We start from the raw sequence: 24,943 nt of genomic DNA on the forward strand, positions 1-24,943 counted from the left end.
TGACCATTATGATACAATGGTAAAAGGCACAGTTTTCTGTTTTTTTTTCAGTTTTCACAACTACAACTACTACTCTCACTACTTTTTCTTCTACTACTACTACTGCTACTACTACTGTGACTATTACTACGACTAGAAATTTGAAGAAGAAGAAGAATAATCATCTTTTATTGTCATGAACATGCATGCATGCACGCACACGAAATTTGTTCTCTGCATTTAACCCATCACAGTGAACACATACACATGTTAGTGGAACACACTGGAGCAGGGGGCAGCTGAAGCGCCCGGGGAGCATTTCAGGGTATCGGTGTCTTGCTCAAGGACACCACAGCCGTGAGTCCGGAGGATGTTGGCGGATGGTCCCGTCGGGGTTTTGACATATATATATATATATATATATATATATATATATATACATATATATATATATATATATATACACACACACACACACACACATACATACAACTTCTATGGGGGGTGTCAATATTTGCGTTTGGCTATGTGTCTGCTGCTACATTCTCAGATCTATACACAAAATGACAAGGGATCATATTTTGCTCAAAAGAGCTGTTCTCTACTTCGCCCCTCAAAATTGGTTGAGGAATTTACAAAGAGGGTAAAAAGTGCACTGTAATTCTTCAGCTTTGAGATATTTTGACTAAAGCATGTCACACACATTTTATTAAGACACCAGGGAACCATTTTAAATTGCAGAAAAATGTATTAAATACATCTTTAAAAACGCCATGTGTTGCCAATAATATGAATTATAATGGTCAAAATGTACATAAGGAAAAAAAAAACACCACACAGAAAGGCCCCAGTTGAACGCCGGAGATTCTTGCTATGTTACCCACTGAAGCACTGTACTGTAGTCAAGAAAAAAAAGAAGGAAAAAAACACATTTTGTTCAACTATGTTGCTATATTATTGGCTTAGAAACAATGCAAGAATTGCCTGAAAACGGGGAATGTTTTACTCTTCTTGCAAAATGAGAAAGCGCGAGGACTGACCTGGCCACACACAAAGTAACTGATTAAATGGTGCTTAGAGAAATACCGGTACATTTCGGAAGCATGAGAAATACAGATAGCCATCACTCAGTGACAGTTGTCAGGCAGACTTGGCTTACCCAGAAAAATACAAACTATACTTAAGTGACAAACCCCTTCCTCTGTTTTTCCACTCTTTCTTTTTCACCGTACCGATCACTGTCATGGCCTATATTCTTCTCCTTCTTCAGTACCGTGTCAATCGTCCATTACACCGTGCCCGTCATTATTTACCCGCCTCAGTCTCCCTCCATGTGTCCCCTCCTTTGTCCCCAGTGTATGTCATTTTGTCAGCCAGTTGTCATGTTTCCTGCAGCCTCTCACTCACCCTACTTTTCTTTTTGCTGGCTGCTTGAAAAACAAATGAGTAACTTGGAAAGTTGTCATTCAACCAAATAAGCTCAGCAGAGGGATGGAATTGTGGTAAATGAATAACTTAAGCAGCGAATGAAAACACACTTATGGTCAGATAAAAGAGGACCTTCTGCGTTCCTAGAGTAGGTAATCATACTGTACTTTGGGAATCTACCATTTTTTATAATAATATTGTATACGAGGGTTTCTATATTTTTAGTGTAACGGAGTAAAAGTACCGTTTCTTCTTAACGTAGATACTTGAGTCAAAGTAAAATATATGCTTCATTAAAACTACTCAGAATAGTACAATTTATCCAAAATGTTATTTGAGTACTGACCTTGGCTGGCAACCAGCGGCAGTAAAAACAGTCAACCAGTTGTGGATTAAAGTCTAATAAATATTAAGTAAAATAGAGTACCCATCTTTGTTTTTCTACTCTATGTAACCGCCCCATGAAGCCCGCTCAAACAACTGAATTCTTTGACATATTTGACGGTTTACAAAAAAGTAACAGAATAATTACTTAACCAGTTCCATCCATTCATTTTCCGTACCGCTTATCCTCACTAGGTTACCTAATTACATTTATGAAAGAGTAAATCAGTAACTCATTCACCTACTTTTTGGGAAAGTAATTAGCAACTATAACTAATTACTTTTTAAAAAAATAATTTGCACCAAATTCCCAATTAGTAGGGCTTCTATAATGATTAACATGATTATGGTATTCAAAAGTGACTAAAAATGCGACCATTCATGGTACAGTCAGACCATGCCAGGCAGGATGGCAGGACTTTATCACAAACATTTCTGGTCACCCTGGTTTAAAAAGTACAGGTACAGTGGAGGAAATAATTATTTGATCCCTCACTGGTTTTGAAAGTTTACCCAATGACTAAGACATAAAAGGCCTAGAATTTTAACAGTATGTGCATTTAAACAGGGAGCGGCAGAATATCAAAAAGAAGATATAGAAAATCGCATAAAAGATTCTAATTATTTTGCAATTAATTGAGGGAAAAAGGTATTTGACCCCTATCTATCAAAACATGACTTGGTACTTGGTGGAGAACCCCTTGTTGGTCAGTACAGAGGTCAAACATTTATTGTAGTTGATCACCAGGTGAAAACACCTTATGACTAAAACTATGGAGATGCGGGAATCTATCAATGTCAGAGACATCAAAGGCATCAAAGTGTTGGTGATCCATCCATCGGTTTTCTACTGTGTATCTTGTTCAGGGTCATGGGTGAGCTGGAGATTATCCCATTTGATTTTTGAATTTGGGACTACACCCTGGACTGGTCACCAGTCATTCACAGGTGACATACTGTAAAGTGACAGACAACAATTCTATTCACATGTTATTGAGTGGGAAATGAACCCGCACTCCCTGCAAGCAAGTCAGCCAAGTGAAATACAATGCTATTGGTAACTGTATTTGTTGAACACAGTATTTAAATCTAATTGCAGTCATTGTACTCCTAAATAAATGATATCACACAACTGTGAGCTAATCAGCAGTCATGGTCTAAAGATTACATTTTTAGTCCTCCATGTCTGAGTCTGAGTTAAATACAATCATTTGCAATACAGCATTACCCAAGAAGTGGTCTTGAGAGTCTGCTCTCTTGAGTTTGTAGACATCTATGACTGATGCCCAAGATGGCTCTCCAGTCAAGTGCATGGCAGACACATTGAGACAGATTTGCAGTCTATTTGTACTCACATTCGGATTAAGTAAAATGTAGAATCTCCCTATAACATAATACTGTATATATATTTTGGCGTTTTCATCACTTTTAATTCTCCTCTGTGTTTCACCTTGTCACCATCCATTTAGTCAGACAAAAAGTTACTATGCTTGTGCAAACATCTTGTGGCTGCTTGCTAATGTAATTGCTGCTCCAACTGGGTAAACAATGGACCTCACAAATTATCCTGGTGCTCACATTGGGTTACAGATGAGTGCACTTGCAAACATTTTCCCATAGGAAAAAAATAAAGCCGTACATGCATTAGAATGAAGTACAACCCCAATTCCAATGAAGTTGGGACGTTGTGTTAAACATAAATTAAAACAGAATACATTGATTTACAGACCATATTCAAGCTAGATTTAATTGAATACACTACAAAGTCAAGATATTTAATGTTCAAACTGATAAACTTTATTGTTTTTAGCAAATAATCATTAAATTAGAATTTTATGGCTGCAACACCTTCCAAAAAAGCTGGGACAGGGTCCTGTTTACCACTGTGTTACATCACCTTTTCTTTTAACAACATTCAATAAACGTTTGGGAACTGAGGACACTAATTATTGAAGCTTTGTAGGTGGAATTCTTTCCCATTCTTGCTTGATGCACAGCTTCAGCTCTTCAACAGTCCGGGGTCTCCGTTGTCGTATTTTACGCTTCATAATGCGCCACACATTTTCAATGGGAGACAGGTCTGGACTGCAGGCAGGCCAGTCTAGTACCCGCACTCTTTTACTACGAAGCCACGTTGTTGTAACACGTGCAGAATGTGGTTTGGCATTGTCTTGCTGAAATAAGCATGGGCGTTCATGAAAAAGACGTTGCTTGGATGGCAGCATATGTTTCTCCAAAACCTGTATGTACCTTTCAGAATTAATGGTGCCTTCACAGATGTGTAAGTTACCCATGCCATTGGCATTAACACAGCCCCATACCATCACAGATGCTGTATTTTGAACTTTGCGTCCATAACAGTCCGGATGGTTCCTTTCCTCTTTGGCCTGGAGGACACGACGTCCACAATTTACAAAAGCAATTTCAAATGTGGACTCGTCAGACCACAGAACACTTTTCCACTTTGCATCAGTCCATCTCAGATGAGCTCGGGCCCAGAGAAGCCGGCGTTTCTGGGTGTTGTTGATAAATGGCTTTTGCTTTGCATAATAGAGTTTCAAGTTGCACTTATGGATGTAGCGCCGAACTGTATTTACTGACATTGGTTTTCTGAAGTGTTCCGGATCCCATGTGGTGATATCCTTTACACATTGATGTCGGTTTTCGATGCAGTGCCGCCTGAGGGATTGAAGGTCACGGGCATTCAATGTTGCTTTTCGGCCTTGCCGCTTACATGCAGTGATTTCTCCAGATTCTCTGAAACTTTTGATGATATTATGGACCGTAGATGATGAAATCCCTAAATTCCTTGCAATTGTACGTTGAGGAACATTGTCCTTAAACTGTTCGACTAATTTTTCACGGACTTGTTCACAAAGAGGTGAACCTCGCCCCATCTTTGCTTGTGAATGACTGAGCAATTCAGGGAAGCTCGTTTTATACCCAATCATGGCACCCACCTGTTCCCAATTAGCCTGTTCACCTGTGGGATGTTCCAAACCGGTGTTTGATTAGCATTCCTCAACTTTAAGTTAATGATTATATGCTAAAAACAATCAAGTTTATCCATTTGAACATTAAATATCTTGTCTTTGTAGTGTATTCAATTCAATATAGGTTGAACATTATTCACAAATCATTGTATTCTGTTTTTATTTATGTTTAACACAATTGGGTTTGTACAATAACAGTACACTGGTGATTACTTACACAAACTATTAAACTAATCCCATTGTTTTTCAAGTGCCATAAAGTATGCATTAAAACCATCTTAAAACCACATGCACAATGAATACTACTCTGTCTCATATGTCATTCACACAAAAAGATACGCTCACACAGAGAGCACACTTCAGGGAGTGTGTTGGCATTTTATTCCTGCTCATTCTGTCATGCCGGCATTACGAAGCCGTCCAGACACCTCTCAGACAGATTGGCTTCTCATCTTTAAGACAGATGATAATGAATTTACATCACGGCCTTTGGCTTTGGCATAGCTGTGGAACGCTCCATCCCAGACTGCAGATATGCAGACAGATGCTTTGTACCTTGGTGAGACGTCACAACAGGAAGAAGGCAGTCATTTTATACATAAGGGTTGAATGGGATTGGATTTTTCATCATTCATCGAAGCCATAATGTTTAAGATGACAGCTTAGTTAACGCAGGCAATATCTTGTTGACGTTGCCATCATCTAGCAGGTGTTGGTGTTTTGACACTTTCCAGTGACATTCCGTGATTTTGTAAGGCTTGGTCTCGCATTTCAAATTTGAGAGGATATCATCTGTCAACTACACCTGCAACGAGCACAAATACAGTACATCAATAAGTGTGGCAGTAGAGCATGAATCTTTGCATGAGTGTGGCACCTTTGACAGGACAGAATCTCAGCAAAAAATATGAAAAGTGTGGATTCAATATAAAATAAATCTAGGAGCAAAAACAATAAATCTGTCTTCAGAGCAAAATATATCAGATCATCATTCTAACAAAAAATGGATTTAAAATAATAAAGCAACTCTGGTGTTTTTCTGAGATAATTACAGTTGAGTGGGTTGCCCTTGAATTATTAATCTGTCAATTCCCCCTCAAACAGAATTGACTGAGTGGCACTCATATACCGTACTGTAGTTTTTGTCTGAAACTGACAATGTACTGTGTGAACTAAAGAACGTTAGATAAGATTTTGTTCTGTATCTATGTGTTCTGTTACTCTTAAAAAAATACAACATAAGTAAAAAAAAAAAAACTTCATAGTCCATCCAATGCACCCCCAATTTTGAACACTTTATAACATCCACCCAGTTACTTTAAGCACTTATACTGTTCAGCGTCACAGGGAGCTGGTGCCTATCCCAGCTAACTTTGGGCAAAATGTGCATTACACCCTGGACTGGTTGCCAGTCAATAACTGGGCACATATAAAGAAAGACAACCTTTTACATTCCCATTGTCTCTGAACTGAACCCACACTATTAAGCCCTTATCACACTGCACCTGCTTTTTGTGGTGTTTACCGTGAGGCAGGGCGCGGAACAACCCAAGGACAATGGCGTCCCAGCGCAAGTGTGTTTATATCAGGCAATGGTTGCTAAGCAACCGAACAAGTGCTTGGTGCCTTTTCACTCTGGTTTGGACATAAAGTAGTTAAAATGGAAAGCCCTGCCATACATGTAAAGCATGCACATATTTATTTTAGTCAAAAATGCTCAAATAAGTTTATACCACTTTCAAAGAGCCCGGTATATTCTACGTGTTGGAGATCCTGATCCATCGCTGTGTATTCTTTACGTCACGATACTTTATTTGTCTTGTGTCCCAAAGCTGGGGACATCGGGACAACGCATTTATTATTACTTCTTCCATTTTCTCCATGTCGTTCACTCCACGACTCCGTCAAAATCTCTTGCTGTTGTCACTCTGAAATCATTCTGCCACCACCTCTCCTACTGGATGCATCATCTGTCATCAAAACGCGCTGCCATCTAAATTGAACAGTTTTCAATTCGGGCGCGTATGCTTTCGGGGTACCACCATGCGACGTGACGCAGTGTTTTGTTGTGACACGGTGGCAGCTAATACACAATAAATGGGTTGATTGATGCCTCACTGCGCTCTGCTAAGTGCAGTATAAAAAGGTCTGAATAGTTGATGAAGCTGGAATTTACCAACTTCTCCAGTAGGTAGAGCAACTGCGCTCTCTTTACTTTCACATATTCAAAGACCAAAACAAAACAAAAAACATGAGCTGTCCGGTGGGATACATTGTGGTTGTAGCTTTCAAAGTACATTTTGATTACCTGACCACACTGATATGACGATGTGGGTGTAGGTACAGTAATATGTAAAAGCAATTTCTTGCATCCAGTGTTATTTTTACCTCCTTCTTACTTGAAATGAGTTGCAACAGATTGGGACCACTTCCCAATACTGTAGTCAAAAATACTGTGCTAACTGCATAAAGTGCAGATAGTGTGACAAAGTTAAATGGTTTTACTTTGAATTGATTTCCTTCAGTAAAAAAGAAGATAAACACCTACTAAATAAAAAAAATATATATATGGGTGTAGCAAGAGCATAATAACCTTTGCTGTTTTTAATCAGACACCTCTTTCTGGGTCGCGTTGTGGTAATGATGAGAAACTGATAACGGGTTGAGTGAGAACTATGGGTGAAAATAGAATGTGGCAGTCACTTAGTCTAAGGAAGAGAACACCACCCATATATTGCAAGAGGAGGAGTCAATGAAGGCTATAGATGAGGTTTCCTTGGGATGAAAGGCAACTTGTAGGTAATGAAGTACCCTCCTTGAGTGCTAGCCAAAGTAGAAAAGAGAGGGGAAAAAGCACTTGTCGTACATAAATAAGTGAAATACACGAGTGTCTGTGTGGGGTAAAGCTGAAAAAGAGATCAATCCCAGACTTGAGTGTTAATCATCCCCGAGGTCGTGATGATGGAAATTTTATAAACTCATGGGAACTGAAAGCTGTCAAATTTAGTCTGTTCCAAAGGATGGATGGTGAAAAGAAGGGGGAGGAGGGTTGCTGCTCTTCACATTACAGCTCAACTACAAATTGAACAAGAAATAGCCTGATGCCCACACATCTAAGCTTATGACTGTGCCCCAGGAGGAGCCACAAATAGGGCATTAAAAGACATACGCGTCTTACTTTCTTTTCACCAACATTATCTGCACATCCATCCATGTTCTAATTCCTGAACATACAGTTAAGGTTTGTAAATGTTTTATTATACAAAAGTTTTGCTTCATTTTCCACTTGCATGACAGTTAAGATTGTTACTTTAAATATTGCCTGTGCCGTAAATAAAGGTTTTACGACGGTAACAGTTTGATAACAGATTATTCCGATTTGTATTATTGACAAATTGTGTTCTCAGAGATTCCACTGCACCTTTTTATGTTATTTGACCATGGGTGTCATTCATGCAAACTCCATACAAGGCAATGTGCGGCACCACCATTTGTCTATGCGATCCGATCGCATAGAATGAGAACAAACGTTACAAGGCTGAAACGAGACAAAAGTAGAGTGCAAAAAAGAAAACCCCTGGAAAGTGAAGCAATGTTTGTAGGGCAGAGAGGACTGATAAGGCCTTGAAAAATGCAGAGAAATGAGGCAATGAGAAGGTGGAGGAGCACAAGTGAGGCGATGGATGAATAAAAAGCCAGTCTTCACTGCTGCCTCCTGCCCCCCTCTTTTTGCCCCCCCCCCTCACCCTAGAGGATGGTGTGATGGGGTCGAGATGAAAGCGAGAACATGAAGGAAGAGTGAACCTCCCCTCAATCCCTAAAAGGGTGAAGAGAGGGATCAGAGCACAGGGCCCTGACACTGTGAGAGATGTCAAGACACACACACACACAGAGTACTTTACTCATTATGCACTTGACTTTTTTTCAAGGTATGTTCAGAGGTGACCTTACATTTTAGCACACAATTTAATTTGCTTTGACCATCTTCATTTTAACGATCTCTGACGCAGCTTCCAAATCTCTACTTGCTGCCAGAAGAATTCAATGTTGTTTTGATTTTGGGACGTATTATTTGCTTCACTTGCGGTCTTGTGGTCTCACGAGCAACGGTGTTGCTTCGTAAATGATCAATAATCATATAATGATTGCTTTTTTACTTATGCTTGTCAAGTGTTTTGTTCCAATAATTTACACAAATTGGGAAATTACCAGGCTAAAATAACAAAATTTACATGTAATGTGAAAACACGTAATCCATCCAAATTCAGAGTTTTAGAATATTATAGTTAATAAATTTGCATTCATCCTGTCAAAAGCAGAGAATCACAATATAACTGGAGAGAATAACACAAACAGTTATCAGAGTGTGGTTTCATGGCTTTAATTTCAGCCCACTGTTGACTCATAATAATCAACGCACGCTCATGGATAGGTTTGACTATGAAATGTTGAGCTTAAACTGGAAACAATGAAGTCAACAAGACCAAGTAATTTGAAATTCTCCGGCGAGCTATCTAACTCAAGATACCGGTACTGCATTATTTTAGTAGTATATACCAGTTCTGAAAATGATTTCATATACATATAGTCAAAGAGTGGGAGGAACCTAGAGTACGCAGGGCTACACTCGCAGATGCGTTGCACCCTAAGTCAAAAAGGCGGCGGCTGTAAACAACGGAAGTGGCAGCATTGCGGCTCGTCAGAAAAAAGTAAGAAGATTCGTTTTGATTCACATAGGAACATTCTGATTCAGGATTAGTTTTTCATGGGGATTTGCAAGTTGGTCCGAATCACTACCGATTCGTTCGTATGTCTAGCAAATACAGTATGTGATACAGGATTGGTATGGCATCAAAAGTTGCAAATACATTCCTCATCACAAACCAGTGTACCACAATTTTGAAATTTCGCATAATTTTGAAGCTGTCATTTTTTTAAGTAAGTATTACCCCATATTATTACTCTATTTGTGCCCGTACTTAGGCCTGAGATACTAATAAATTCAATAAATCCCGACCAAGGACCCATTCAATAGTTTTCATGCTCTCTCATCTGTACTTGAACACATACTCACAATTAATTATATCGTCTTTAAGTGGTAATATATGTTGGCGTCCTTCTTGACATGAATTATTGGATGTTGGGAGTGCAAAATCACACGAGCGCATCGGTGAAGATGTGATATGATTAGATGGTCTCCGAGTCGTCCATATTGATAAATCACCAATCCACTTATTAGACAAGGTCCTAGAATTACAATGCTGGACCCTTACGCATGTGGCTGTGATTCATGATGACAATATGCACACATACGCAACTCAATAATGAATGTGCAGCATCACCAGCGGGGTGCTTGGACAAGTAATGACCTTTCATATTTATATTTTAACAGCTACATTCAAACACAAAAGTGAATGAATAGTCATATGTGAACTGTTGACTGAACGTGCCCTCTTCCCAATGGATTTCATATCTCTGAGTTTGAATGAAAGGATTGCATTTACGGACCATCTTTATTCTTAGCCTCTTTTACGCAGAGATCTCGCAAAACAGTCGGACATGAAGTTGCCTTAAAATTTTACACAGGACCCAGCAAAGCGAAACATTGCCACAACTTTGGGTGCTTTTAAAAGTGACATGGAATCCTGGAAAAAGATCATTAGATGTGTGATGACATCAGCACTAGCATCGGGTTTGACAGATGTTGGACAGTGAAATTGTTTTCAACACAACAGGCTGGGAGAAGTGTGAAATTTCATAACCCTAACTCGCTGTTCTTACATTCATCATTTATATATTTATCATTTATTTCATATCAATTGTTAGGTGTAGCCTTGGTCTCATGATATCAAAATGTGAACAGCATCACGAAGAGGACTAAAATATCAGTTCATACCCAACTTTTGTGAGTACTGTATGTTTTGTAAAAAAAAGAGAAACCTACAGATAATATGTAAGATCTGCATCTCTGTTCTACAGTTCCACAATAATGCAGTTAAGAACATTTATGAATTACAAAGCACATGAGAATCTGAATGAGCGCCAGTTCTTGCTTGTGTTCCAAAGTGGAAGATGAACACATTGTGGATTCTTTCATGCCAATGCATTTAATACATTCAAAGAGTAAGACAGACAGAGGGCTCTGATCTATTCAGTGGAACAGCAGGTTATAGAGTGTGAAAGTCAACAATTTCAAGGATTATTTGCTTATGCAACAGCAGCATGTGCTGATTTTCATCATCTTTCCAATTTGGTTTAGCTGGAAAAGTCCAAAGCTCAAGATTGTGGATTTGAGAGTTTTGTTGTGTAAATCAATATATCTGCTTCAGTTTGAGTGTATATTCATGCATCTTTGAGGTGAATAATAACTTTTTTCTTATTATCCTTGATATGCATGGCACTTCTAAGCCTCGTGCACTGAACTTCAATTACTGGGCTCCCTCTGGCTTGCCTTTTATCACTAAATGAGAAGCTCGACCAATACTGTGTTGGTGGAAGTGCTTGCATTTGAATGAATGTGTGTGTGACTATGCAGGCAAATTCACGTGGTTGCATAAGACATTGTGAAAACGTGCATTCTGACATAGCGAGTGTACAGAAAAGCAGCCAGGCACAGATGCCTTAACACAGTCAGGTTTACTGAGAGATTTGTCAAGGTGCACATGCACATTTTCTCTCATGCAGACCCGTATGCGCGCGCACACACACACGCGCACGCACACGTGCACACACATCAACGAACAATAATTGTCAAGCATAAATGTGGCCGATTTTTTTACATTTTGGTACGGTAAAAGATTTAATCTCCTTGACTGCTACATACGTAGCTGTCGAGTGAAGTATTTAAATATGAATACTACTACTACTAGCTAGCAGTACTGCTACTCCTACTACCAGCACGCCCGCAACCGTAGTGAGGATAAGCGGTACAGAAAAGGGATGGCGTGCTAGATCCTATCCCAGCTATCTTCGGGCGAGAGGTGGGGTACACCCTGAACCGGTCGCCAGCCAGTCACAGGGCCCATAGAAACAAATAACCATTCGCACTCACATTCACACCTACGGGCAATTTAGAGTCTTCAATTAACCTACCATGCATGTTTTTGGGATGTGGGAGGAAACCGGAGTGCCCGGAGAAAACCCACGCAGGAACGGGGAGAACATGCAAACTCCACACAGGCAGGGCCAGGATTTGAACCCTGGTCCTCAGAACTGTGAGCCAGATGTGCTAAACAGTCATACACCATGCCGTGGATGGATGGATAATAGTGGTGATTGGTTAGAACATCTGCCTCACAGTTCTGAAAATGTTCCCTTTCAGCATGTCTGCTTCAGAGTTCTAATGTTCAGGGATTCTAGAAACATGAATGTTAGGTAAACTGAAGATTGTACATTGAGGTGAATGTGAGTCTGAATGGTTGTTTGTCAGTGGTGTCAAACTCAAATTCACAGTGGGCAGAAATTCAAAATTGGGACAAAATCATGGGCCAAACTCGATATTTATTGACAATGACTGTGATTGTGCATGTTTTCCCTTCTCTCCAGATATGTAATGTTAAACCATATCATATGAAAACAAACTTAACTGAATCCGCAATAAAAATAAAAACACTTGAGAAATCAAATGCGCAATAAAAGACATTTGTTGTATTTGTTTATTTAAAAAGATAAAATATGTAGATCTGAAATCTATAATCTGTTGTGAACGGATAATCTGCCTCCCACCTGTCTTGAAAGCTCCTGTTTTCCCATCTTTTGTTTGGCCATTTTTGGGAAGGGGATGTGTAAATTTGCCAGATGAGACTGGTAGCATGGTTGCTAATGACTGAAACATAAAAGGAGGGGGCACTTGCCGGTCTTGACTGACACGCCAACACACTGGTAAAGCATTCTGGGATTTGTAATATTAGTGCCGCATGCGCTATATACTGGCAGTCCAGCTCCAATACACGTGATATGGTCTCACGGGCCAAATATAATTACATCCAAATCTGGCCCCCGGTCCCAAGTTTGACCTCTGTGGTCAATATGTACCCTGTGATTGGCTGCTGAACAGCCCAGTGTGAACACTCCTCTCACCCAGTCACCTGCGACAATATAAAATGCATGGACGGATGGATGGGTGTTCCTTTGTATCCTGGAGGTGGTGAATGTGAGCAGAACAAGATAGTTGACAACTGCCAAATAACTAAAGGGGAAGAAGCCATGGCTGCATAACATGACCTCAGTTGGCCACTACTTTGTAAAAATAATAACAGGCAAGCCAATGTCAACCTAACGCACAGTCTGAATGTTCACAATTCATGTTAGAATTGACAGAAAACATAATACAAAAGCTTTTTCAAAGTTAAAGCTGCAGAGTTGTGATTTCTAGTCTATGGGGAGAAACACTTAAAGAGTACAACTGTGATGTCACATGTACTTTACTGCATCATTTTGTAGCCACTCTGTCCCGATATAGCACTCCTTCAGACCTGAGTGTGTTTGCGTGGACACTAATATTGTCTATACTCTCTGTGGAAAGGTTGCCAAGCTTTGGATAAGAATACAGATAAAGACAGGAGATGGGGTTGTAAAGCACATACACAAACCAACATACTCACACACAGATAACATAAGCAGTTCGACCTTCACTCCAGCATGTGTTTTAGTCTCCCTCTCCTCCTGCTGCTGAAATACTGATGCTTATCTACTTTACAGAAGATAACTTGGAGCACACAGGGGAGAAGAGAATGGGGAGAGTGATAGAGAATACGATGACGAGATGTGAAATGATGAGACAAGTTGTATCTGTAGGAGAAATAGGCAAGCAAAAATGTGAGTGGTCTGAATAATAGATACCATGCCCAAATAATAGACAGCAAGGTAGGCATAGTGAATTTGCTTGAGTATGTCCTACATTTGTCTATTTTCTAAATTTGAGCAAAACATGTCAGTTATCCCATAAAGTTTAACATCACAAAATCTGTGCTTACTTGCTGTATGGGCAAACTATGCCCCGCGGGCCAAATCCGGCCCATTGATCATGTCAATCCGGCCCGCCAAAGATTGGTACAGAATCGCCAAAATCATGACTACATTCATTTGACCTTGTCCTGTAATGCCCAGTGGTTCCACCAGGTTGTCCTGTAATGCCCAGTGGTTGCATCAGGTTGTCCTGTAATGCCCAGTGGTTGCACCAGGTAGCGCAGTAGGTACAGTGATACATTGACTTGACTTTGACAGTTCTGTTCTTAAATCTGCTACATCCTGAGTCTAGGGGAAAACCTAGAACCTAACTTGATCAGATTGTTACCCATCTTCCCACTCCAAAGTGAAACCAGCCACCAAGTAACATGTTTTACAAGATTTATTACAGTTTCAGAGGGAGAAATATGCAAACACAACAAACAATCCCTCCATCCATCCATTTTCTGAGCCACTTCTCCTCACTAGGGTCACAGGCGTGCTGGAGCCTATCCCAGCTGTCATCGGGCAGGAGGCGGGATACACCCTGAACTGGTTGCCAGCCAATCGCAGGGCACATAGAAACAAACAACCATTCGCACTCACAGTCAGGCCTACGGGCAATTTAGAGTCTCCAATTAATGCATGTTTTTGGGATGTGGGAGGAAACCGGAGTGCCCGGAGAAAACCCACGCAGGCACGGGGAGAACATGCAAACTCCACACAGGCGGGGCCAGGGATTGAACCCGGGTCCTCAGAACTGTGAGGCTGACGCTCTAACCAGTCGGCCACCGTGCCTCCCCACAACAAACAAAACTAAACAACCTCATAGGTCTGCTCTTAAAACAATGATGAAAAACAAAAGAGACACTCTTACCTCACTCCTAACCCAACACAGGAGAAAAGGAAATTAACAAAAACGGCTTCTCCCTCCTACCCATGACCAATGGAACCAACAGTTATGAAACCAGTGGCTGGCCAAGTTGGAAGTGGAAGAACAGTAACCCCGCATACTGCAACCATCTGCTGGTTAAAAAGACCTCTGGTCCCTTCTCTGGCCAATCACCTTGTGGCAATCACATTAATGCAGCTAATCAGGGGGTCTCACCTGTTCACAATCAGGCCACACACACATCGCTGCACTCACTTCCACACCAAAGGGGAACAACACAACACAAAACAACCAAACAATCATACCACTGCTCTGAACCCTTCTTCAACCATGAGAGGGCCAAGGAAAAGAAAAGTCGACAGTAAGTGCTGAATGTTTAATATAGAATGGACTACTAAATACTTTTTTCACTAAAGTCCGGTCAAAGGCTGTATGTCTAATTTGTTAAGAAAACTTTGCGGTTTTAGAGGAATATAACATCAGCTGTCCCTTTTCTACCAAGCATGCTGATTATGCCAACAGCCAATCAACGCAGGAACTGATGGCTACGGCTCAGCGGTTAAACTCAAGCTTGCAGGCTCAGCAAAACACCTTTATCTGACAAAATGCCATCCAAGATTCAGTCACACAAGTTTTAAGCTTCATTAAGCGCAGATAAATTACCAAAAATCCAGAAGATGGCGCGAAGGATGCTGGTGGTGTTTGGCGCTACATATGTGTGTGAGCAAACTTTTAGTGTGATGAACACCAACAAAACATCCTACAGATCCCTGCTGAGTGATTAACACCTCAGATGTGTTCTGAGAATTGCCACAACAAAACTAACACCAGACTTTGATGCACTGGCAAAAAAGGGGATCAACAAACAACACTGGTCCCATTAAAAGTAAATCTAAGTGTTAAAACTACAATGCCTTTTTTTTGGTTTTGTTTATTTTTTTATATGTAAGCATCTGGTTCTGGCTTGGCCCGCCTGTCAAATTTTAAAAGTCAATGTGGCCCCTGAGCCAAAATGTTTGCCCACCCTTGCTGTATGGTATACTCTATATGCACAGCATGTGGCATATACAGTACAAGTGAGAAAACCTGCTGGTATTCACCCTTCAATCAACACAGTCGCAGCAATTGTATACATTCTTATAGGGCAGCTGCAAAACTTTGTATGGGAAAAATTGTGCATACCTGACACAGTGAAAAACTGTATTTCCTCAAATATCAGTTGGGACTGTTAATTAACTCTGCAGAGAGTACAAGGTACAGCATTTAAAGTAAAACAATTCATCTCTTCGTACAAATGCTTGTCTGGGTAGTTTAAGACTCATTGGTGTCCCTTGATGGAAGTGTACTGCCATTTATTAGTAGTTTCTATTTCTTTGGTTTTTTTTGGGTTCCTATTAATAATGCAGTGTATATGGAGGAGGAAGTAATTTTTCCCCAATTAAGTTTACGCACTGTCACATATGATAAACACACCTGCCTAAACAATTTGGCTGGCTGATGTTCTTTCAAGTTTGCACCTATTGCACTGCCGTAAGAACATATAGTAGTACCTTGACTTACAAGTACCCCAAATTACGAGTTACTTGAGTTACAAGCTGACGTGTTTTCTAGCTTTTGCTGTGTGCTGCGAGCCAAAATTTGAGTAACAAGTGAGCTTCAGATACTCCGCCGCTCAAATGAAGTGAAAAAATAGGTACGCAACAGTCTCTGATGCACTTTCGGTCCTTTATTGCTTGCATTGATTCCCAACCTACTGTGCCGTGAAAGATCATCAGCGGTGCCGCAGGAAGTTATTCATCCATCCATCTTTACATCCATCCATCTATCCACTCGTCTATCCATCCATCTATCTATCTATGCATCCATTTTCTTCCGCTTATCTGGGGTCAGGTTACAGGGGCAGCATCTTGAGCTGGGAAGCCCAGACTTCCCTTTCCCCAGCCACTTCCCGGGGATCCTGGGCGTTCCCAGGCCAATCAGGAGACATAGTTTGTCAGGGGTATCCTGGGTGGTCCCCGGGGTGTCCTACTGGTAGGATGTGCACGGAACACCTTGCCAGGGTGGGTTCCAGGGGCCACTCTAACCAAATGCCTGAGCCACCGTATCTGACTCCCCTCAATGCGGAGGAGCAGCGGCTAAAATCTGAGCCCCTACTGGATGACCGAGCCTCTCACCCTTTTTCTAAGGGAGAGCCTGGCACCTTGTGGAGGAAACTCTTGTTCTTTCGATCCGCTCGGGATCATAGGTGAGTGTAGGAATGTAGATCGACTGGTAAATTGAGATCTTTGCCTTTCAGATCTTTCTTTACCACGACAGACCGATGCAGAGTGCGTATCACTACAGACGTTGCACCAATCTGCCTGTCCATCTCCTACTCCATTTTTCCCCCTCTCGTATACAAGACCACAAGATACTTAAACTCCTCCACTTGGGGCAGGACCTCTTCCTCGAGCTGGAGAGGCCACTCCACCCTTTTCCGACTGAGTACCATGGTCTCAGATTTGGAGGTGCTGATTTCTATCCCAGCCGCGTCACACTCAGCTGCGAAACGCTCCAGCGAGAGTTGAAAATCATAGCTTGATGAAGCCATCAGAACCACTTTATCTGCAAAAAGCAGAGCTATAATGCTGAGGTGACCAAACCGGAACTCCACTATGCCTCGGCTTCGCCCGGAAATTCTGTTCATACAGGTAATGTACAGAATAAATGACAAAGAGCAGCGTTGGCGGCGTCCAACCCACATTGGAAATGAATCCGACTAACTGACTTACCAACAACACTAATGTAGCATACTTTATAGGAATGTCCTAATTGGTTGCAATGTAGCTGATGTAAATGTATATACAGCACCACCCAGTTATCATACAGGAGGCAGGGGAAATGAGGCGTTTTATTTGTTAAAGTGGATGACAAACCCAGTGATTTATTGAGGTGCAGTGTCTAAAAGAGAAAATGCCACATTTTTTTTCAGTACATTACCACACCATTCCCTAGTTTGGACCTTTGACATATTCTTTTGACTTTGGTTTTGCTAGTTTCTGCAAGAACCTTTTCTGGCTTGTGCCCTCTCCTACGCTATGTCCTCAAACATCCAATACTCGGAGCAACCCTTGGCTGGTTACCTTTGAGTCTATTTATCACTGCAAGATGGGTAATATTGCTGTTTTATTTCTTTTTTTAAACCCTATAGTTTGACGCAAGTTTGACCTTGACAAAGACAAAATCTGGGATCCCTTTGAGGTGTCATAGCTTTTTTACCCTGTTACTTGCCTTTATTTCAGAGTATGGTAAGTGTGTTCCCTCGTCCCTCGTCTTCTATGTAATATTGAAGTAGGTCATCCTGGCCTCTGCAGCTCAGCTGTGCTCTTCTGTAAATTGCAGTATATTTGTAGACGCGCCCAATTATGTAAAATAGACCAATGTATCAGGTAGACAGAATGAAATGAATGAAAGGGCAATAAATGATGTGTGTTCTGAACCAAATGTGGACAAGTCCCTCACGTTCGTGCCAACACATGCCGGCTCATCGCATACTCCACTCATACTAAATTCTCGTCAAACTTCGGCAGTCTTTGCATTTGACATTACACAATATCCATAGAGGTGATTGGAATCATTCAGGAGGACATCAAATAGACTTTTTGGCTAGTGTCATTTTGGGTGTTCCAATAACACTTTTATTTTCGGGCTTTTTGGCCAAATCAGTATTTGGTTCACGCAAGATAAAGTAGCCCGATCCATTAAGACTTCAATAAACCTATGCCACTGAGTTTCTTAAATGGAATAGGACTAATTTGTTAATGAGCAAGTGAGTGTTCCCTTGGGCAAAGCTTTTCTTTTCTTGAAACAAAGCGGCATATTGATAACAACCCAAATGTTTTAGTGAAACGATGATCACTCAGTGGCCATTATTTATATCATATTCTCGTAATGTGTTGAATCTTGTCTCAATTGGAAACGCCAGCCATATTAATGTTGTCTCTAACCTGCTTGAAAAGATGTGACTAACAATGCACAATGTATGTTATGCATATTGTATAAGCAATTACCCACTATTCAGTGCTGCCAACTTTTCCATCTCTTATTGGCTGTTTGTTTAATATGCAGTAATTGAATACACATGCACAAACAAACTCGGTGCCGCTGACTCATACAGATTAAAAGAGAATAATAATCCTATTATCCTGTTGTGTTTCCTCCTATGTCTTCTATTACATTTGACAAGCGCTGAATGTAGTTGATGAAAGTGTGCGTGTGCGCATTTCCGTGCGTCTGTGTGTGCGGGCGACCATGGTAGAGCTTATGCGATGTGACTGCAAATCAGCATGAGTGTTTGCTGTCTTTGCTTATATTCTTGACAAAAACTGAAGTAAGCTAAAATACAGGACACACTGTGTATCAAAAAAAAAGGCTTCTACCGTTCCGTACAGTCGAGGCAAATTTGAACTTTAGTGAGTTTACCTTGAATGCTGCTGCGCAAGTGTTTGTAACCCAGTAGTAGTAGAATTGCTCTAGATGGATATACAGGACCCAACATATCCATTAGAGAGAATGGAAAATCAATAGTTGCCATACAGGCTGACTTAAATGTAGGCTTTAAAAGCATCCAATTGCTTCATCTTTCCATTTATTTTTTTGCCTCTTCCCTTGTCACTTGCCTGCATTTTCATTCTTTTGCAGTCATTTCTCTGGGACCTCAAACGTTTTTCCACCTCAAAGTCTCTCCATCCATCATTGCAGTGTCTATCTCTGCCACCTGACTAAATAGTTTCAGTCCTCTCCATGTCTGCATGGATGAGGGACAGGAGCAGCCAAACTGACTCATTTTAACGCACATGCACAACCACACAGACAAGCAAAGAGCAATTACCCACGAAGGTGCAGGTGGTAGTGGCCTAATACTTGACATTTGCAACTAAGAGTTGACCTACAGACCCCGGGCTTCTTGGTATAGGTGCTGCTTAATGACTTAATCCTCCACTTGCTCTATTAGTCTCTCCACTGCTGTCCCTTTTGACCTTCCTCACTTCACCCAATCTCTTTCTTTCACAATGTAGTATGTGTCTCTTAAATCTGGGCTTCCCAAAAAACACTGCCCCCTCCAGATATCAAGACACACACATTTTTCTCATATTGAGTCACAGGAAATGACATTACACAGTATTTCCAAAGTCTTGCATCAATATGATAGTATTTTTGGTTCCCATAATTAGAGACCGTTGAGAATGACCATCGCTATAGTAACCCAGTACGGTCATCTTTTATTTTAGCAAACTAACGTTAAACTGTTACACAGTCATTGCTTCTGTGTGGCTGTTTGCATGCACTGCAAGCTGTTTGCACTGCATTTAACAAACCTAATTAAGCAAAATAGCTAATTTACTGAAACTTCTTTTGTTTAATCTTAGTCTCCACATTCATTTGATGAGGTCTTCCAGCATGCAAACATATAACCGTTTTCACTTCGACAATATATTCAGCATGTGTGCCACTATGCACCCATCATTTTAACAGTAGCTTCAATTGCAGACAAGTAAAACAGTTAAGATGATATCCCTTTAGAAAAACACTTATGTAAAAACTCATTATTCTGCTAACAGGAAAAACAAATATTTAGTTCAGTTTTAATCACACTGTGCTAATACCAAGACACATATAGCACATCATCACTATTATGATGAGTCGCAGTTAGCACTAAAACAGATATGAATAAAACCCTGAGGAGACCAGAATCTTCACTCATCTGAATTGTAAAGTAAGCTTTTGGAGCTCCAGCTCCCCAAAAAGCTGCCACTGACTGTAGGTCTACAGTATATCGACTCATCTTTAGACTGGAATAAACATGCTCATGGCACTAAATGATCTGAAATTTGGATTTAAGATCAGTCGATCATCCAAAATATACCACAAAAAGTAAGCACATTTGGTGTTTGGTAGATTATTTAGTGGTTGTAACAGTGCTTTTTGGCAGTAAACCTTTCCTGGCAGAAAACCTATTTTTACCCTGAAGCTTTTTATTACCCTTAACCTTATTAGCAGATTTGAAAGGAACATGCATTTATGGGATGAGAAGCAGAGCTGAGTATGTGGGTTTTGCCAAAGAAAAAATTGGCAAATCTTCTCTGCCAACACCACACACGCAGTTTATTTTGCTGTTGCGATTGACTCTTGTGTTGAACTTCTGCTGGGGTGAGCAACACATGCACTGGGACCTGATCATGTGGAGGAACGTTCCAAGTTCAGATTCTGCCTACGGCATTCTGATCCTAGGGTCAAAAGAGTGGAGAAGACATGGAGAATGCTGTGCTAATTGCATTTTTAAATGCATACAGACAATACAAAGATTTATTTTTTTGGGGAAGAATTTAGTTGAAAAAAAAGTTAGGATTTTTGTATGTTGGGCTTTGAAAGAGTTGCAGACACTGTTCTTGGCTCAATGTATTTGTATTTGTAATGTATCTAAAAGAAAAATACATTTAAAGAAAGAATGCTCTTTAATTCTTCAACGTTGTCATGGTTTTTGAAATAGATTTTTATTGTCTCTTGTCTTGTCATAGTCTCGGCTACTCTTGGTCTTGGTCTTGTCTCGATCGCCACTTGTCTCAGTCTTGACTGGTCTTGGTCTTGTCTTGTTCTCCTTGAGTTCTGGTCTTGGATATTGTGGTCTTGAGCACAACACAAGCATACTCTAAAGTACATCATAATTCATTGTCAGTGTTTGGCTTGCACAACATATCGTCACTGTCGGGTGGAAACCTCTTGTGTTCAACTTTGATCAACTTGATGTTTTTTCACAAATTGATACCATTGTTGGTCCTCATGTGAGTATGTTTTTACAAATTATTGTCCAATCTAAAGTGTTAAATGGCTTGCTTTCTTTGACGATGCAATGTTAACTGCTCAACGAACATGGCATTTTTTGTTTTCCTGAAAAGTGGTGGTTTTGTACATGCAAGAAGTTTGACCGATGCCAGTGATATGGAAAGGTGCCATTTTATCTGTTAAGCTGTCACTAATGAGCACATTTGGACTCAATTAACTCTTAATTACTTAATGCATTTTTTACTGTTATTTTTGTAACATTACAGTGATACAATTGTTTTTCACTACATTGCCATCATGATGTGATGTATTTGTCGCTCGGCAGTGGCTATGACACACTCAAAATGTATTTGTGTCCCCGATATGCAGTGGTGTTGTGACTATTTGCATTACTGCTTTTACTATTTTGTTTCCGTTGAGTTTCCTCAGCCACAGTAATGCTGGTGTGTTGCAAGTTCCTGACTTTTGAATTTCCACTGTACAAATCAAGACAACAATCCAATACATTTGTTCATTAAAATTAATGAATGCGTCAGTGCTCTATAGTATAAAGTGTGAGCATTTTACATAAATAACGAATAATTTTTTTTCTTTCCAAGGGCAACAGACTGACCTAGGAGGACAGATATTAGATGTACTGTATGTGAGCGTAGTAATAAAGATGTCAAATGAACCAAACTACACAGACATTACTGTAGTTTACGAAGCATATAATCAAGGGTACTATATGATTGATAATTTTACTTACCTTTCTTTAATACCTAGCACCATGCCAAGTGTTGTTAAGACAGTGAAGCCCACCAGCTACATGACCTGGATTGTGTCAAGGCCCGTGTTTACTTAGTTTATTTTAGATCTTGTCTGTTATATAGTATACACAGGTGGGCCAATGCCCAGCTCAGAATCAAACTGGAAACTGTCTGCTGAGCAAATATTGGGCTACATGGATAAGTGTGCAATGGTTGTCATAGTAACTGACCCATATGGGATGCAAGAAACTGGATGCCATATTTAGTTGAGACAGACGTGTTTTGCCTGCTGTAGCAGGAGACTGAGAAAGTGATAATATCAGTGTGTGTGTGTGTGTGTGTGTGTTGAGATCACTTAAATCTGTGCCTTTTTGTGGCATGCAATTGGCCGACTCAGCAGACACACTACAAACGCAAGCGAAATTTACCCTTCTGCGATACTACTGGGACATTACAGAACCTGGGCCAATGGTACAGGGGGCAGAGCAGATGGTTTTTTTTTTATTTTGTACTGTCTTTTTGAAAGACAAAGTACATTTTCAGCAGATTGCAAACAACATGATATTTTTTCCATGCTTTTTCTATTGTCTTTCAATAGTATTGCAACTATCTCACAATAATAGTAAGCTTTTTGGAGTGGTGTTGTGAAGGGTAAAAAAAACAATTACCTACCAATCAGTTGATTCCCCTTAAGAACTAGACAATAAAGAACATTGACATCTATGTATAGACTTTTTTGAAGGTGTGTGTGGTTGGATAGATAGATGGATATCCAACTGTGCACGTAAACATAGTCGTGTTATCGACAGTACAAACCACCGCTGCTTCTTCTTACAACTCTGATAAACAGACCATAAAACCAATCTCACTGGTGATACACAGTTTAAACTTAAACTAAACATTAAAACAAACAACTCTCAAAACTTGCAATACAATCTGCAATGTCCAATGTACAAATGTGTGTAATCTGATCATCTCATTTGTTGTGTTAATGCCAAGAGAAAGTCAAATGTGTATTCTATCTTTAGATAACATATTGTGGTGCACCCAATCATTTCGTTCAATCTTTTTTTTCTGGGAGTTTACAACCAAGGATGACTTTGCTAGTCCAATTTGTGTTGTAATCCATTTCGAGGACCTACACATTTTAATTAAACACTGGTGTTTAATGTCAGTACAACTAGAGGACACGAATTAGCAGAAATACACAGCTTTATTGACTTTATAAAACCTGTTTATGGCCTTGTTAACTGACATGAAAATAACAGTGATGATTTGAAACAGTCCACTGCTATTTTGTCCATGTATAGGAATCAGAAGGTCTTTTATACAGTATGTTTGTGCATTTGAGCAGCGCAAGTCCAAAGATTGTCTTGTTATATATGCAAGGTGTGCGGCACTAAAAAGACAGCTGTGCCTGCAGAGGAGTAAAATCACAAACACTAAAGTGTGCATCTCCTCACACAAAGGTTTGCATCATTCACTCTTTATCTACCCGTTTATCCTCTTAAGGGTAAAGGATGGCTGAAAGGTTTTTCGTTTCCAAATGAGACATCTTTACCTTTCTGATTCTTTGCAAATACAAATATGCCTAAAAACAACTTGGTGTTCAAACAATCATACAATTTATCAGCAAATCTTGCAAGACTTCATCTTAGTGAGCAGCTGAAGGATATGTTTTGATTTTCCTTTTTCGTGATGCTACAACAGATGGACAATAACTATAGAAGTGGAAATTTAATCACTATTTTGATATAAAATGGACTGGTTGCTCAGTGCAATATGAGCAAACATATCATATCTGAAGGAATGATAGCTACCAAATGGAAATGAAAAGAATTTTCCAATAAGCAGCACATTTTGTACTGTGCAGAAGGGATGTCGTCTTTCTATTTATTTCTAGTTAAAATGTTTATCAATTACAGTACATATTTGCAAAGCACCCACAGAGTTCAAGATGTCTTCCTACTATACATTGCTCTCTAACAGAAGGACATAACACTTCTTATTTTCAGCAGTTCCTATAAAACGCCTCTAGTGACAGGACTGTCAGTGGTTTAATAGATTTTAGAGGTTCCTCAGGAGAGTGAAATGGAGCTTGGATATTTTTATTATTTTCTGCATCAAAGTTCATTCAACTCTTACATCACTATGGAGACAAACATACAAAATAAACTGTGTTACATTGATTATTAAAATAATAAACTGGAAAGACTACATTTATTCTATTTAGAGTTGTAATCAATGGGAAATCAGTGATAACAACCATTTGGAATGTGGTGAACACTATAACAAGACAAAATTATTGATGCATAGTTATGAAGCCAAAAACCTTTAAGCACAACATCAAACCTGTTGTCTGTCTTTATGAAAAAAGTTGTGCTGGTCAAATTAGAAGCATTGGCCGAAATAACCAAATAAATATGAATATGATTCTGGATCCAGACCAGAATTATTGATCAACCATTGAGGACCTCCTGCGATTGGCTGGCAACCAGTTTAGGGTGTACCCCGCCTCGCGCCCGGAGATAGCTGGGATAGGCTCCAGCACGCCCTCGACCCTAGTGAGGAGAAGTGGTACAGAAAATGGATAGATGATATTGAGGACCTCTGCTCATAAGTCAAATGCCCTCAATATCGGCGAGTTGAGAATTTGAGGAAAATTTGGAAGAAAAAAAGTCAGTAAATTACTGTATCTCAGTCTCAGTCTTGCAAAACTCACAAAAAGCATTCAAACCATTGTCATTCGT

General features: G+C 40.0%; 1 protein-coding gene across 2 annotated transcripts in view; it reads left to right on the forward strand.

Annotated features, from left to right (window-relative positions):
- Positions 1-24,943, forward strand: part of LOC133476232 (zeta-sarcoglycan) — a 305,172-nt gene that overhangs the window by 67,122 nt on the left and 213,107 nt on the right. The window contains exon 1 of one of the 2 annotated variants that reach the window (XM_061769347.1): positions 12,567-14,983. The exons of the other annotated variant lie outside the window; for it this stretch is intronic. The gene's annotated coding sequence lies outside the window, so the exon portion shown is untranslated. Of the gene's footprint in view, positions 1-12,566; positions 14,984-24,943 lie in introns of those variants that run through there. 2 annotated transcript variants of the gene reach the window in all.

Source organism: Phyllopteryx taeniolatus, chromosome 4 (assembly GCF_024500385.1).
Source record: "Phyllopteryx taeniolatus isolate TA_2022b chromosome 4, UOR_Ptae_1.2, whole genome shotgun sequence".
Classification (NCBI taxonomy): Eukaryota; Metazoa; Chordata; class Actinopteri; order Syngnathiformes; family Syngnathidae; genus Phyllopteryx; species Phyllopteryx taeniolatus.